Here is a 16276-nt window from a genome sequence, read left to right as displayed (position 1 = left end):
TTTTTACCCCATTTTTAAGTTTGTCACTCAAAATGTAAACCCTCATCTCTTTTTCTCTTTAACCACAGCCGTGTGTCCTCGCCGACATCCCTCTTACCAAAAGCATCTCAAACGTCTTTCATCAAATTCAAAATTCTCTTTGATTAAAAATTCATCTTATTAGAGTTCTGGCTACATTTACCCTTTTCAGTGATGTTGCATTTGATTAATCTTCACGTTTAAGGTTCTTAGGCGCCGACGTCCAGTCCGCCGCCGGCCAGCCAGCCCCGGCGTCCAGTCCGCCACGACCATCTATTCCAGGTATTATTTTTAATAGCTTGGGCTCTAGTTTAGGGTTCTTCAAGACACTTTACTTTTTTTTCTTCTTTTGTGGGTTTCTCACTAATTTGGTTTTATGGGTTAGTGTATTTGGTTGATTATAGCTGGAAAGGTTAATTGTGCGTTGGTTTTTTGCTCCCTTTTTTGTGGATTTCATTGATTATAGTTTCTGGGTTATAGCTAAACGAAATTAATATTAGTGACAAGTGATTACATATGGATGGATTTGCAAGCATTAATTGAAGAAAAGATAAAGCTCATTAGTAGAAATTGTTGTTTATTGATTTGAGTCAAACTTAACGCCCAATACTTGATAGGAGACATATTGTTATTAATGTTGCTTTTCAAATTTCCCTTTTGGGTTAAAGTAGTTTGCAATTAGCATTAATGAGAAACATCAATGATTATTATAGCCTTTTGCTGTGGTTAAAGTTCTTTGCACCTGGTAGAAATGAGCAAACGTTTTGTAGGATATTTTACTGAAATTTTTAGCTATCAATTATTGATGGATATCTTTTCTTCATTACATTTTTCTGCATGAATATGAATATTATTTAGTAGCCCATATTGCATACATATGATGGGTTTATGAGATAAAGTAGTAATTGTAGCCCGTATTGCATAAACTGGAGCTTCATTTTTTATTTTGGAATTTTTGACTTTCTGAAGCTGAAATCCAAGATATTATGGGGGTGTATTATCTAATTCTCTGTTTTTATAGATTTATGAGTAAAGTGATAAGAATGAAGTTCGATTCTTGTTTTCAAATTGTTGAGATTTGGGGTTGTGTATGCAGGAGCTCTTATCCTGTGCGGAAGTGCAAGCTCAAATTTGTTGTTGTTCAGAAAATTTGAGGTATTATTTATCCCGACAATTAGGACACTTGTACAGTAGGCATAAATGCTAATGCTAAATATTCAAATCTAAAGTTGCTGGTCACATCTCAATTATGTTGACCTCAAGAGGTTTCTATACAGTGTTTTGATGAAAAATGATGGACTGACTGCAGTGGCAACTGTAAGGTTGCAGGCTACTTCTGTTCGGTTTAAACCACAGCCTTTGCTTTATTTTTGTGTTCTGGTTAGTACTCGACCCTTCCTAATTTTGTTCTTGATAAGGAATTTAATGGATGTGTTGGTAAAAGTAGTTCGATGTCTGTTCAATTGCCTATGATGGTATTTTCAGAGTGAGAAAGGATATATGTTGATTGATTAGTCATGAATTTAATCTAAATCTTTGATTTGTTATTTGCTAAATAATCCCTTTCTGAAGTTCAAGTTTGAGCTTGATTTTAAAGCCCAGTTAGCATTTTTCCCGAATCAGTTTATCACATTTAAGCTCTTCTCGAAATATTTTTCTTCTTTTTTTCTTCCTAATTTAACTCAATATTTTGTGGTATACAATAGTTCAGGATGCTTAGTTTCCTCTGAAATTTCATCTCGGAGAATGCTTGCTCATCCTTTTGATAGCTTCTTGGTAGAGGAAATAACAGAGAAATGCTAGAACAAAATTCTAATAATTCATATCTTAAATAGAGGATATGTGTAACTTTTTAGACCATTATTCTATATATAAAATAAAGTGGTAGTTATGTTATAGTTTCTGGTTAGTCCTTCAAATAAATAAATAGGATTCACAAAGAATCTATGTGAATTGGGGTGTCTATGATACTCAACCAAAATATTGTAGGACAAGGTATCACATGCTACTTCTGCAGCACATAGTTGTTTGTTATAAACTTTCGAAGAAGAGTTGTACTATTGTATGAAAGGGGTGAAACCAGAAATTAACAATGTCAACGAAATTGTCAATTATGCTTAGAGAATGGCGTATCATATAACATCAGTAAATCATTTTTTGTAATATTAAGGTTGGGTTTGTCTACGCTTTGGAAATATTAAGGTGAAGAATACTTTGAAAATATTACTACAAGGTTATTTAGGTTGGAGCTTGCTCATTTAGTCATACTATTCTATATACTGACCTTATCTTTTTAGCTCGCAATTTTTCTATACGGAGCATTTATTGATCTCACTCATGAGATGAATAACTAAAATGGATTAATACAACCTTTCATCTTTCTCTTATGAGGGAAAGATGTGGTAATCTATTTGACACTTATCAATTCTCTCAAATTTCAGAGTTATTTTAATTTGGTGAATGTAATAGTTATGAAAGAAGTTCTTGCACCTATAGTGTTAAAGGATGTCTGTTTGGGTGTATTTGAGATTTAAGATTAGATCTTTGGCTCTCCGTTCTATCTTGTCCTGCGCTATTGTCTGCTGTACATGAAAACAAATCTATTCGTTAACTGCTAGACTGAAGATATCAAAACAGAGGACAGTTCTTTAACTGAACTAATAACAACTGTCTAATGTTACGGCATGCGATAGCCTGAGTGGTTTAGTGTTTTTTTTTCTTTTGCTTAATTTGGAATAAAGTTGAGGAGAAAATTACTTTCCTGTTTCTATGAATCAATTCAAATTGCAAGCGCACTAGAGCTATTCTGCAAATTTGTCTATATTTTCTGAATTCGTGTTTTTCTATAACTCATGTTTTGAAGATTGATTTTTATTGGGCTTGGCAGGTTTGCCTTTTATACTTGGTCCATGGAGCATTTAACACTATTGGTTAGCGCAGCTACTGTCCAATTTTGTTTATACCATATGAATTCTGAGGAGATATGAAGCTCAGGAAGCAGATGACCAGCGATAGTATTGGTCAACATGATAGACTTATATTTAAGCAAATAATAAAGTTCAGTTAGATAGAAACCAATATAATAAAGTTCATGTTAGATAGAAACCAATATAATAAAGTTCATGTTAGATAGAAACCAATATAATAAAGTTCACTTTCCTACCCAAATATGTTTCTCTTGTGGCTCTATAGTCAAATTACTCAAGGCTGCACACATAGAGAAAGTTTGCCAAAGATATGAGATATGGGCTGTCTTTGACAGTTGAAAGCGCAAAATGCATCAAAATAGGACAGGGGCCAGAAAGGAAAGAGCCTTCCTTTTGCTTATTACTAACTAAATATGCTACTGGTAGATGCCGAACAAAGAACATTGGAGTATAAATAAATAAAATTTCACTAATAAAGAATCTAGGATATTAAACATAGAGTTTTCTTAGGCTGAAGAGACCAGTGCTCCTTTGGTAAAATCCGGTTCAATTATTTATTGGATTTGCAGACTTGTTGTCTTTAATCAAAGGCACATCTTGAGGAATTAGCTTTTGGTTGTATCTGATATCCCTTCCAGGTAATGTAGTTAATTATGGCATTACTTAACGATTTGTCAATTGAATAGAAAATTTCACATGGGTTCAGGTAGGTTTTTTGGTCTGAGTTCATGGAAATGGAGATCCATGTGAGCTGAATGATTGGTTTTGATTGGTAGAAACCAGTAAATATTTTTAATATGCTTTTCTTAGTCGATACAGATATGGTTCTCTTTTCCCCTTTTGTTCTTTCTTGGCCTTAAACTTTCACCTTAGATTTGTTTTCCTCGTGAGAATTCACTTTCACTTATGGCTATGGATACTCTGAGTACATTGATACCAACACTAAGAAAGAGAAATATTTGATAGTTAAGTAAACTGGAAAGTATAGTTGAGGTAAATTAGTTTGTTTTATGTTCCTTCTAATTCAATAAGGTTTTTTCTTGCCATTTCAAAGCTTAGTGGATTACTGAAATCTCATTAACTTTGTCAAATGTGGGATCACAATTTTTGGCATCCTCCAGAATGATTCCTAAGAAGGTGAGCAAAGCTATTGCTTCTTTGTTGATTTCTTCTGTATTTATTTAAATTTTAAATCCGGTAAGAGTTATGGATTCTAATCTCAATTTTTGTTTCAGGTTCATTATACAAGCAACACACTCCCACACTTTAAGGAAGAAAGCAAGAAAGTAAATGAGGTCATTCTATCTACTACTAGGTAGTAAACTATTAATTTTTTCTGTGCGTGTTTACAATACATTTTACACAACAGAGTTGTTACTAAAATGAATAAGAGGAATATATACACCAACTTGAGTTCAATTCATTTTGTTTGACATGATTCTCCTTTTGGGCTAAATATAATTCCGGATTAAATGCTTAATAGTTTTGGAATTTTTGGTTGATGTAAATAGCTCCCCGTTTTTCTGTTGATTATGTTTTGAGTTGCATATAATTGAAGCACAAGGTTAAAAAATATTTCAATTATGATCAAAGACCATGCCTTTGTAATTATTTATATGATTTGGGTTTTTTCCCTACACAATTCAATATACAAGATAACAGACTCAAATTTTCTCTTATATTCTGCCTTGAACATTTAAATTTTGATGGCCAGAACACCAAGAGCCTTGTAAAATTTGCATGTTATGTACATACGTAGCAAAGGTTATTAATGGAATGACTTGGCCCCATTAAACTTGGCCCAAGTTGTAAACCAAAGGTTTCATTTGGCTGCTTTAGTGGTTTCAAATTTAGAAACAAAATATCGGACTAATGGCATGGGCACACATCATCTAGTATATATATATGTGATTCTCATTGGATTTATATTTGCTTTTATTATTCAATCACTTGCTGCTAATCTTGGAGTAAGCACTAGTAAGTTAGTCAAAACATTATTACATTAAACACTCACATTATATTATGTATTGCATGTTTCCTATGGAATTTTATTTTAACTCTTTTAACCCATTTTTGTTTTGCAGGCAAACATTTATCAGAATTATGCAGGGTTGAATACCCATGGTTTGTTAAATACTGTTTGTGGTTGCTAGCTGAAGTTGCTGTTATAGCTGCAGATATTCCTGAAGGCAAGATTTTCTATCCTTCTAACTAATTATTAATTAAAGATACCTTTGTAAAAATGTAAAAGTGTTTTGTGGATGTTTTGTAAATGTTGAATTAGTTTAATGTTGTAGACTAGTTTAATGTTTTGTGGATGTTTGTAAAGGTTGGTGTAGTTTAATGTCTTTTGTGAATGTTTGAATGACGTTTTGATTCAACTTTGAAGTAGTTTCTAGTTGAATTTGATGTAGTGCGGGTTGTAACATGTTATTATAGGTGTTTGTTGTATTGTTTGCAGCTGGTTTTAGCTGAATATAGAATTATTTATGATTTTTGGCAGGTGGGCAACTGCAAAAGCAGCAAAATGCTGCCAATTTTTCTGCAGAAAACCGACCTTAAAAACTGACCTTATGAGGTCGGTTATCTTAATTTCATTTTCCATATTTTTAAGAAACCGACCTCATGAAGTCGGTTGTGTTCATATCATTTTTCACATTTTAAAGAAACCGACCACATGAGGTCGGTAAATAAATTACCTTTTGCATAAACCGACCTCATGAGGTCAGGTCCTGATTATCACTATTCATAAATTTATAATTACCGACCACATATGGTCAGTTTTCTTAAAGAAATTATATATTATTGTAATTTTCCAACCACGTAGTCGGTAACACTAAAAAATAAATAAACAAAATTTCAATATACCGACCGCATGAGGTCGGGATTTAAAAAAAATGAAAAATAATGTAATTTTTCCGACATCACGTGGTCGCTAATACTTTTGTCGAAAAAAAAAAACAATTTAATATAGCGGTCTCATGAGGTCGGTATATTAATTTTCTTTTATTTTTGGCCGAATCGCTCACCGACCACATGAGGTCGATAAAAATTTGCGACCGGCTCTTTCCAGACCTACTGATGAGGTCAGTTTTGAGGTCGCAATTTTTTAAAACCGACCTCATGAGGTCAGAAAAGTATATTCTTTTAGGTCGCTTTTTAGCAGTTTTTTAGTAGTGGACCAAATATTGCATCCTTCACTTCTTGTTTACTAGGCATAGCATCAAGTGCATGATTCTGTTATGTAGTTATCATAGGATCAATATGTTGTAAGATCTCAAAATCTGTAGAATTAGCAGATTCATGAAATTGTTCTTGATAGAATCTAACTGCTTCATCAGCAATTTGTTGATCAGTTTCTAACCAAGCCCCACCATTGCTTTGAATCCTTCTAACTTCCTTCTACCATTTACATGAGCATGAAAGAATTTGGAATTTTTATCCCCTTCTTGGAACCAGGTCATCCCTGCTTTTTGTTTCCAGAATTCTTCTTCAATAGCTAACACTTGTGTGTATTCAGCATTCACCTTCATAAGCTTTTCTCTATGACCACAGGAGGGATTTGCTTCAAATAAAGCCTAATGCACCTATATGACCTCTTCCAAGTTTGTGATCTTCCGGAAGATATCCCCATATGTAGCTCTACTCCAAGTTGTCAATACCTTCCTCATGTTCTTCATTCTCAAATTAAACATCCAGAAAGAATTACCTTCAACTTCAATATTTCAGTTTTCTTTTACCACATCCATGAATGACTCATGTTTGGCCCAGAAATTCAAGAATTTGAATGACTTTTTGAACTGTGGCACCTCTTTTTTGAGTTCAATCAACAATGGCGAGTGATCTGAGCTATTTTTAATCAAGTGACTAACCTCTAATCCAGGGTACAAATCTTGCAGTTCAAGACTACCTAGACACCTATCTAGCTTCTTGAAAATGCAGTCATCCCCTCCTCTTCCATTCCACCATGTATAAATACTCTGTTTATATCCCAGATCATTCAAGTTGCAATTTTGAATGCACTGTCTAAAGTCATCAACCTCAGCAAGAGAGACTGGCAATCCACCATACTTCTCCTCTTCATCAACAATAACATTAAAATCACCTCCCACTATTCAAGGTGTTGCCATATCTGATGCCAAGTGATGCAATGAATCCCACAAATCTATCCTCTCAGACCTGTTACACTCAGCATAAACTAGTGTAACCACCAACTCTATGCCAAGATTCCTATTAAGTAAACTCAATGTTAGCTGTTGTACACTATCAATCAGGATAGTAGCTTCATACTCTACATCCACAAATGCCTAAATCTTCCCAGAGATATTAGCAATTGCAGTTTCAAGTCCAAGCCTCTTTCTGTATGATTCCATCTTATATGCTTGTTGGAAAGGTTCCATCAAACCAATAAGAAAGAAATGGTGTCTGTTATGCATTGTCAAAAGCCTCTTAAAGGCTTTTTTAGTATTTACTGACCTTATATTCCAAATTAGTGCATTCATCATCACTAACTATTGGATTTAGATGCAGTTCTCCTTGTGTGCACCCCATGAGCCTGAGATGTAGTGTTTTCTTTTGTTGCCTTCCTCCTGCCTTTTCCAATCACTTTTTCTATCTGTTTAGGGGACAAATCACCTTCTCTTGCTGCATTCATGAAATTTTGATCTGTAGATTCCTCATCCAAATCAATTTGCCCATCTACTTTCCTCCCATCTGGAATAGCCACCTGTATACTTCCTTTGACATTTTGAATAGTTGCAACCTGATTGTGGTTCTTTTTAGATGAATCAGAATCATATTGCACTACTTGTTGTTGGTTTGCACTGCCCTTATTCTTATTTATAGTCACTCCTTTCCTACCTGATCCATGTTTCTTTGTATTGCTATCAGAAGTACCCATCCTTTCATTAGAATCTTTAGTAGCATTGAGAACATTAGTGCTTGGAATTTTGTCACCCTCCATCACTTCTTGGAATTTTGTCACACTCCATCACTTTATTTCCAATATCAACTACAGATTCCTTATGCATATCATGCTCCAATACCTCTTCAATAATAGCATCATCACCTTTGCTTGTCTTCTGAGCTGATATTTCCTGCACTTTAGCATCCTTATTAGTCACCTTATTTCCACCAATTTCCTTCATGTTTGTCTAAGGCCTATCATTTGAGATAGGCACATCAACACAGTCTGCATCTTTCTCTAACATGTCCTTCCTTTGTTGAAAAGTTGTCATTGAATTTGCAGACATATCATGATCTGCTGCACCCAAAGGGATAACATCTTCCTCCCCATTTTCTTCCATTTCATCACTCCACCTCCTCTTTGTCTTCTCAGCAGAGCCAATAGTAGATGGCACCTCTACACATTGTTGATTCCTGGCCCCCAGATTCTTCTTAGAACCATCAGTAATACCATCAGCAGCAGGCTTAGAAAAGGACCTATTCACCCATTGTTTAGTTGCCTCAGGTGAATTCATCTTTTCTTAGGACTAACTACAGCATTGGCAGTAACTGCATCCAAAGGAGTCTTTAGCTGGACCTGTGTATTAGTAACAACCATTGCATCTACCTCCACTACCTCCTTATTCACATCCTCCTTAACACCCTCTCCATCACCAATACCTTTACCACCACCCTCTCCTAATTCTAGTGCTGCAAATTGATTCACAGTACTATGATTAGGAATTGATAGGCTAGTGTTTTTTGGTATATTAGTAATATTCCTCCGATCATCAGTTGGTAATGGCATGTGTCTGTGACCCTTACCCTTATTCCTCTTGTTCTTCTTACCATGTTGAGTCTTCCATTTGTTAACATCATCAACATTGCCCACAACTAATCCGCTTTGTAATACCTTCAATGGGTTTGCATGGCTAAAGTTTGGTTCCATCTTTTTCTTGCCTTTGGCGATTGCTAGTGCATTGTTTGGAATCTCTCCTTCCTCTTCCTCATCACCATTGTCATCTTCTTCCTCCTCAGTCTCTGGCACAAGTTCAGGATGGATTTTCCAACCTCCTTGTTCATCATGACCTTGCAATTTACAATTCTTACAATATTTTGGCATGAAGTCGTATTGTATTTTCACCCACCTAGATTTCACTTCCGTACCGTGCACGACATTAATTTGTACCCTCTTAGGCAGCTCCTTCACTAAGTCGACTTCTACTTTAACCCTAGCACAACTAGGTCTCGTCTTGTTCCTAGTAGCTTCATCAATTGTTAATGGTTTACCTACTGCCGAGGCTAATGAAAATAATTGCGATTCTCCAAACCAATTAGATGCTAGAGTAGGGAAAGAAATCCATGCCCAAAGCAATACTAGTTTCCTCTTCAGGCGTAAACCATGGATCCCATTTAAGGGTTCGTGTGGAATAATACATGTTCTTCTCCTTAATCTAGAAATTAGGCTTTGACATTAAAGTAACATAATCTTCAAACAGTGTACACCTAATCAATACATGTCTATTGCATAACAGACCAATTTTCGCATCTCCCTTTAATTCACATTGCTTTGGAATGGAAGTTCTCAAAGAGTTAATGTCAGGCCATCTATAACTAAACTTCCCCACAAAAGCATATTGTAATTCTTGTTGAATAATCATCAATTCAAGTTCTTTCATATCATATTTAATTGTAGGCTCACCATGCAAGTAAGTAATAGGTTTAAGAGGTAGTTGTATAAGTGAAGTTGAGGCAGTAGAGTCATTAGGGTTTGCTGACATATTGGCGGTCGAATGTGGGTTGAGGGTTGTAGATTTGAGTATATGTGAGTAGTTTAATGATGGTGAAGGAGGTTGTCCAGTGGCCGGAGCGGCCATTAAAGGCTAGGGTGAGCTTTCTCTCACTGCAAAAAAAATTGCCTAGAGAGAGATGCTCTCGCTAGGGTTTTTTCTTCCTTTTTAAAAAAATGAGTTTATGTTTATGCTTGGGATAACGTGGTCATGAGTAATTCTACCCTTTTTTTTGGAATTCTTAGAAGTAAATTTTAAACTAATTAAATTGAATAATGACACCATTACGTAAATTACTGAGAATAATAGAATAATATTAAAGCCTTTGGTGAAAGGTAATCGCCAACTGTGACCATTAAATTATCGTTTTTCCTCTACTTTTTGTTCTTTATTTACTTTTTTATTTATCCTTTAATGGTACAAGGAGGAATAGCAACACGAGATACGTATGAAAAGCACGAAAAATAAATGTTGATTGACTAAAATATTCTTTAATATTGAACGATTTTTACTCTTAATTATTTCATTAATTTGAACAAAAGCACACAAGGAAAGGACACAACTGGAATAAGTATATTAGGATAAAAAAATTGTATAGACTAGGAGGTTGACTAACGGTATAATCACTCTAATCATATTAGGAACCTAACTTAGGTTTCTAATATTTGATCCTAATGTGCGCTATTCCCCGTGTTATAAGAAGTCTCAATTAGTCTGATTATATAAAAACTAATTGATCTATATAAAATGAACTAAAGACTAATTGTAAGCTAACTAAAATTTTAATAGAACAAAAGAAATTCATATTGGATAACAACAGAATATCAAGAACTATTCAATTAGGTCTCTGATGGTTTAATCTCTGTATTATTAGTAATCATCTCAAATTATATTTTGTCTGTTGGTCTAAAGTAATCACTACTTAATCTAGCTTTTTGGTGTTTCATAAAAAATTTAGCGCAACATGAATTTGCAGAAGATTGATTAACGTAGATTTCTATCCAACATTATTTTGTTGGTTTTTAATTCTTCTTAAGTTCACGAAAATTTGTTATGAATGTGGGAGATATAGTGACTCGCCACCACTTTTATTTGCAGATGTTGAAATACAAATAGGGGCAACGACATATTGATAATGGTATTTATAATGATTTTTTTTTTTTTGTAAGAGGTTAAACGTTAGGTAGAATTTGCCTAAACTACTTTTTGATTACGGGTTTAAGGCTTTCACTATTTAGAGGGAGACAGACGGAAGAACAACAGAAAAAGAAGAGAAAAAAGAAGAAGTGCTGTGATATTAATTAGAAGAAGGATGACAATACGTGTTATTAAATTGTAAAGCCGACTAATATATTTAAAGGTAAGTACAAAATCATAACAAGAAGCGAGTTTTATGGTTTAATCTGCGAAGTCTGCTAATTATGCTCATATAAGTCTTTCTTTCACACTTCATTCACACACATAACCAATAAAAACATAATAATGATAGTATCGTGTGATTTAGTAAGAAAGTAACTTCTTTTATATCTTTATACTTGGCATGAAATCAATACTTTTTTGGTTATAAATATTCTGAGTAAACTATTAGTTACATATATGTTGTATACATTAACGTTTTGATTTCCAGCTTTCCTCATCCCGTGTCTTGGGATTACGTGCGAGGCACGTACGTAAAAACTAGTACTATATTAAAAGCACGAAGGACCTTAGAAATGTTGATTGAACTTTTTTTCCTTCATTAAAAGACTCTGCAATAGACAAAATCATCATTTACTATTTTCATAATATTTAGAAATAATTATTTGATTAATTCTCTAAATTTAGGACTTAAAAACCAACTAAATTTTAGGTATGTAATTCTTTCCTAATTGAACTATGCTAAAGTCAATCCTCTAAGTCTACGGCAATTAAAATTTTGATCAATTTGCACTCCTTTTGGGTAGAAAAATCTTACACGAATCCTTCTTTTCTAAAATATACTCACTTTCCTTTCCTTTTAGCCACATAATAGCTCTTCTTCCCCTCTCATATTTTGAGTAATTAAATTTTTAATCGATGTAAGCAGAATCTTGAACTAATAATATATTTTTTATAAAAATAAAAAGACTCTCGTTGATTATCCTCTTTTTATTGAATATGGCTTTTGTTTATTTAGGTTTAGGATACACTTTACGTTTAGAATTCTTTTACCCCCAATTAATGGCACACTTACAAGGTTTGTTTCCAGGATTTCAGTTGGTGCCTTAATATTTCACTCTTTCATTAGAGAGGCGAATCTACGATTTTTAGAATATGAGTTCACCACAAAAAAAGAAGAAGGAAAAAAGTGTGTTTAGTGGGAATTGATCCCTAGTTCTCTTGGTAAATAACTCAACCTTCAACCAAGTGCAACATTTAGGTTTCTTGTAGTATGTGTTCCAGCATGTAATATTATACCAATTTAAAAAAATACATACACAAAATACCTAGTTTTAGGGAGAGACCATGTGTTCACGTGCCCCAAATTTAGTTACTAAATTCGCCCAGCTTTCAAATCCTATTTGGTTTATGAATCCATCCACTTTTATAAAAGGAATTATATACTGGTGTTTCAAATTCGTTTTGGTTTGTCTTCTTCATCAACTTGGTCGTAGCTCTATCTCAAAGTCTTTTTCATCAACTTTTGTCGCAACTTTGTTTTCTTTTTGTTACCCTATCTTTTTTGTTTCATGTCGTGGACTTGGAGAATTTCATATATGACTTGAGTCAATTTTTGAACAGGTTGTTAACAATGAATAACGGAAGTATCCAAGCCAACCGATGATTGCTAACTATTATTTGGTACTTTTATTTTTCTTTTAGCTTAAATATATTCCATATGCATAATATAATATTGATATCCATGTTCTTTTTTCTTGATGTTGCGTCTCTTAAAAAAATGACAATTTCTTTATTTGTGAAATTCCAAATTATAGGGATAATTTATGTTGTATTATTTGTCGTGAAACCAACAGTGTTTGATTGTCTCAACTTTTCCTGTTGATGTTTAGTTGATGACAGCATTGGGTTACGCGTTACGAAAAATGGCAGTTACAAAAAATAATTCCGTGGTATCCTTAGAATTCAAGTAACTCTTAGGAGTCTTTTACATTAGAAAAACATTGAACTCATATATAATTTGGAGAAAAAAGAAAAACTCAACTATGGCAAATTTTAAGTCATATAAGAAACTCTCATTCTCCATGGGTAATCTTAAGGCGAATCAATACTTCCAGCATGCGTTATCCTTTCTTTTTAGTCTAAAGTCTAATGTACTTTGATCATATATTTATTTGAAATTTTGATTTATTTTGGTTCCATCCGAGGCTAAGAGTGATCAATGACTTATTGTTTTTCTTTCATTGAAGTGAAGTGGCTCTAAATTTGTGTTGCATAACAACGTATTTGTTTATAAATTTATCATATACGGAGTTAACTTAAATTTTTTGGATTGCTTTGTGAGCATTATGTTTAAGTTTGATTGTTACATTTTCAATGATTTTGGCTGAAAAGTGGAGAACTCTCCATCCTTCTCATGCATCTTCTTTAAGTTTTCTTTCCTTTTTGCCTCCTGCTTACGGTACGAAACATGTAGTTCGATTGATATTTTTGACGTTTAATTTCCCAGGCAAGAAAAGGTTATTAGAGTTTTATTTCAACAATTCCTATTGATTGAACGAAGAGGTATATATCCAATTTCCTATACTTTGAGATATAAATCGTATTTGGTGTAGACGTCCAGTTTCATATTCCATGCTTTAAATATTATGAATCTGTTGAAAAGAATCTCCATAACTTGATTACGAAGAAGTTGTTTCCATGGCATTTTGTATAATTGGAAAAATCGATGGAAAGGAGGTATCATTAGTATTTTTCAAAGCTTTAATTGGTGTATATATTCATAATATATCGAGATTAGCATTGTAGCTAAGAAAGCACATTATTTTTACAGGTTATTTTATCCGATCTGATGATCAATTGTTCTTTATCCGATATGTTGAGATGAGACTAGAATTGCAGCTCTATGTTTCTTTATCCGATCCATAGTTAGAGACTGTAATTTCATGCTGATATTATTTACGCTTATATGTTGTTCACTTATTGGAGACAAAAGAAAAAAGTAGTAGAGAAAGGTCCGTCTCTCCAAGTGTGCACACAAATCAGGTAATTACTACTACTATTACATAATTATTAAGATTTGTTTGGATAAATATCATAAAATAGAACAAGTTTTTAATGTGATTATCAGGTCTAACCCAAGTGAAGCTTATGTCATATGTGTCAGTAGCAAAATTGCATAAAATTGAGCGTGCTAGCTGTAGAATTTTTGACTATATTTAGCATAAACTCGATATAATCAAAACTATAACATATTTTTTTTGTTACAAACATTCATATGTCTTTCATTAATTAATACACTATTTCAAGTAATTGTTGTTATGCAGGTTTTAGTCTTACTTTATAGCTTAATAAGTCCTTTAAATGAATGATGCATATATTTTAACGTCAATTGTTATTTGAGATAATTCGATCTTGTTATATGTAATCTGTTATTGATTGATGCGAATTACACTTGCAACGCACGTGCGCTAAACTAGTAAGACAAAAAAATAGTTGACTTTACTCGTATAAGGGTGAACTTTAATGACTATACTATTATAGTGTCTTTTGATGTGACAAAAGTAGTTTTCTAACCTAACTGTTATATTAATGGGTTGGGCTCAGTAATCATAAAGAAATTAACTCATGAAAATGTACTATGTTGCCAATTTTCCAACTTCAAGTCACTATTGCTAGTTTGCTCATTATGAAAATATTTATCATCTGAACGTTCCAAATCGACATTAATTATTGAAGGGTAGAGGTAGTAAAGAGTAAGATGATAAAAGGCAATTTCTTTTGGTTTTTCAAAAAAGGGGTGGTTTCAGCCTACCCTCAGGTTCCCCTTCGAAATACTAATTTTCCACGTGGTTTACGATATTTTACTTCTCATATATTGATATCACAATTAGAAATAGAGGTTTTTTCTACCGTCATTCAGTGAAAAATTTGTGTTATAAACACATGATTTTCCCACCTCATTTTCACTAAACCAGTTCACTGAAAAAACGCATGCTGAGAAACAAGTTCCTATTAAAACGCAGGGAAATTTCTTGATTTTTTCATGTGAAAATAATACTATTTAGGTTTTTCCCACGAAGGGAAATAGCCAACATTTTTTAGTGGGAAATTAGATACTTTTTTGTAGTGAGTTTTTTGTAACAATTGTTTAAATCTATTTATTAATAATTCAAAAATCTATACTTTGTCCAGTTCACCCTTACTAATATACTATTTTATTTAGGGTGTGTTTAGTATGGAGAATTTATTTTTTGAGATTTTTTTTATTTTTTTCATATTTGGTTGGTCAAAATGTTATGGAAAACATTTTTTTAGAAAACTAAGTTCCTTAAAAATGAGGAAAAATGAAAACAAGTTTCGTAAGTAACATTCCAAGTTCAGTATCTCCTCCCGAGCCATCCAACGCTGCCCCAACCCCACCCCCCTAAACACCCACTCCATCCCACCCCATACTATTTTGCTAGATTACATATAATTGTTGTTGGGATAATATTATTTTGATTACTTACCAAACACTAAAAAATAAGTATGAACCCCAATTATTTTCTAAGAAAATATTTTCTAACAAAACAATTTTCCTTCGTACCCAAACGCACCCTTAATTAATTTAACGAGATCAACTTCTACAAGCTATTTTAGAATTGAAAAACCTAAATCTATTGGTTGGAAATCCTCCAGGTTCTTCAAACAATTGTTCTAGTCCAGCTCTTCTTCTTGTTCCTCTTCAATCAAATCATGTTGACAAATGGCGATTAGAAAAATATCTTAGCAATGGTTTCGCTCAATTTTTTTAGGGGTATTTTAAAAAATATACTACTTTTAAAAATATTTACGCTGCATAGCCAATATACAATATTATACAACATTATATGGGGTTGGGGAGGGGGGATTATACATAAGGTATCAACCTTGTATAAAGTGTATAATAGTGAATGAAAGGTGTTTATACACAAATATGTTGAAAAATGGGCATTTATACACAAAATATGAGCTACGTGGCGTAAATATTTCTAAAAATATATATAGAGTGTGATTTTCCTATTTTTTTATCCATATAATTCCGCAGGTAAAAGGTATGCTTCCCTTACATGAGCGACATAAATTTCGCATAGATTTCTGTCATTTCCTCTAGTGGGAAAAGGATGTTAGGATATTATGAATAGGCGTGGAAGGGAAATGGTCCTTTGCACCTTTTCATGGAAAAGCCTTCACATCTTTTCATTCCTTTACTTTGTTCGCTATAAATACTTCATTTCCATCAAATTTTCCTGTTGAACGAATTTTCTGATCTTCTCTTCTCTTCTTCGTCTTGCACTTTATAAAATATTCGTGTGATTGACAGCCGTTGAGTGAGTTCGCTGTCACCAGAGTTTGTTGTACCGCTACAACAGTGAGTAAATCATTCTATCCTGAGAGGATATATTCCAACACCTCGGGTACATTGTGTAGCGGGTCGTA

The 16276-nt window shown here is 33.4% G+C and overlaps 2 long non-coding RNA genes across 4 annotated transcripts; both read left to right on the top strand.

The window, feature by feature from the left end:
- The first annotated feature begins 24 nt into the window (after positions 1–24).
- LOC132603965 (uncharacterized) lies at positions 25–5333 on the top strand. Its single transcript, XR_009568598.1, has 6 exons — positions 25–300; positions 1115–1173; positions 1296–1398; positions 2906–4082; positions 4181–4260; positions 5030–5333. It is a non-coding gene; the product is annotated as an uncharacterized LOC132603965 (long non-coding RNA).
- Positions 5334–5446: 113 nt separating this feature from the next.
- On the top strand, positions 5447–14191 carry LOC132603966 (uncharacterized). 3 transcript variants are annotated; one of them, XR_009568599.1, is made up of 5 exons: positions 5447–5523; positions 10778–10817; positions 10903–11039; positions 12440–12499; positions 13326–14191. It is a non-coding gene; the product is annotated as an uncharacterized LOC132603966 (long non-coding RNA). The 3 variants fall into 3 exon arrangements; XR_009568600.1 differs by lacking the exon at positions 10903–11039; XR_009568601.1 differs by lacking the exons at positions 10778–10817; positions 10903–11039.
- Positions 14192–16276: the final 2085 nt, after the last annotated feature.

The sequence above is a fragment of the Lycium barbarum genome, chromosome 7 (genome assembly GCF_019175385.1).
Source record: "Lycium barbarum isolate Lr01 chromosome 7, ASM1917538v2, whole genome shotgun sequence".
NCBI classification, from domain to species: domain Eukaryota; kingdom Viridiplantae; phylum Streptophyta; class Magnoliopsida; order Solanales; family Solanaceae; genus Lycium; species Lycium barbarum.
This window is presented reverse-complemented; position numbering and strand designations above follow the sequence as displayed.